Source organism: Dipodomys merriami, unplaced genomic scaffold, assembly GCF_024711535.1.
Source record: "Dipodomys merriami isolate MVZ:Mamm:240054 unplaced genomic scaffold, mDipMer1.0.p SCAF_606, whole genome shotgun sequence".
In the NCBI taxonomy this organism is placed as follows: domain Eukaryota; kingdom Metazoa; phylum Chordata; class Mammalia; order Rodentia; family Heteromyidae; genus Dipodomys; species Dipodomys merriami.
In genome coordinates this window covers 79,616-80,528 of record NW_027206187.1, presented here as the reverse complement: position 1 = coordinate 80,528, position 913 = coordinate 79,616, and positions in this window count along the sequence as shown.

Genomic DNA, 913 nt, shown 5'->3' with positions numbered 1-913 from the left:
ATATATATATATTTATTTATATTTATATATGTATGTATGTATAAAACAAGAGAAAGTTGTCTGCATATTATGAAATTACATATATTATATTACTAGCAATTATTGACAAATTATTCATTCAAAATTTAAGTATCAGGGTTGAATATATAATAAAGTATTAATTGAAAATTACTCAATGTAGTATAATTGTTGGGTATAATTTTATAGTATACTCATACACTAACTACTAATTTAATTGTTACTTTTTTAACATTCCATTTGTATGGCTGTATATGGAATGTGTTTCTTAGAATCTCCTACCAATCATTAGTGGCAGTCCTGGGATTCGACCCCCAGGACTAAGTTGAAGTTTCGGTATGGCTTCCCTAATAGCCAGACAAACATCAGCAAGCAAGGTCATGTACACGTTCTGGGACGTTTTGTTAGACCCAGGATGGTCACAATGCAAAGAGGAAAAAATGTAAAAGCATATTCTTGAACTTTTCCATTTTATCCTCCTCCTTTTTATTTTTTATTTTTTTGCCAACCCTTAGATTTGAACTTGGGCCCTAAGATCCAAGGGTCGGCTGTGACAGAGATGCCAAGACCTGAGTTCAAGCCCCGTGCTTGGCCAAAGGAAAAAAAAAGGTCATGGCTTGGAATTTGCACCACTTTTCTGGCAGGCCTGGGATTTGAATTCTGGGTCTTGGTAACTCTATGTCACTGTGGTTGAAGCGGAAGCTCACAGTCCTTGAAGACAAGAAATTTAGACCAGAACCCAGGGCCTGAATTGAAGCCCCACCAGTAGAAAAGCTAATATTCATATATAAGATTTATTTACATGGGTTTAGTGATTATGACATTTATTAGACTTATTTATTTAGTATTATTACACACATAACATTTGGTGATTTCATTCTCTTTCAAATGTGGC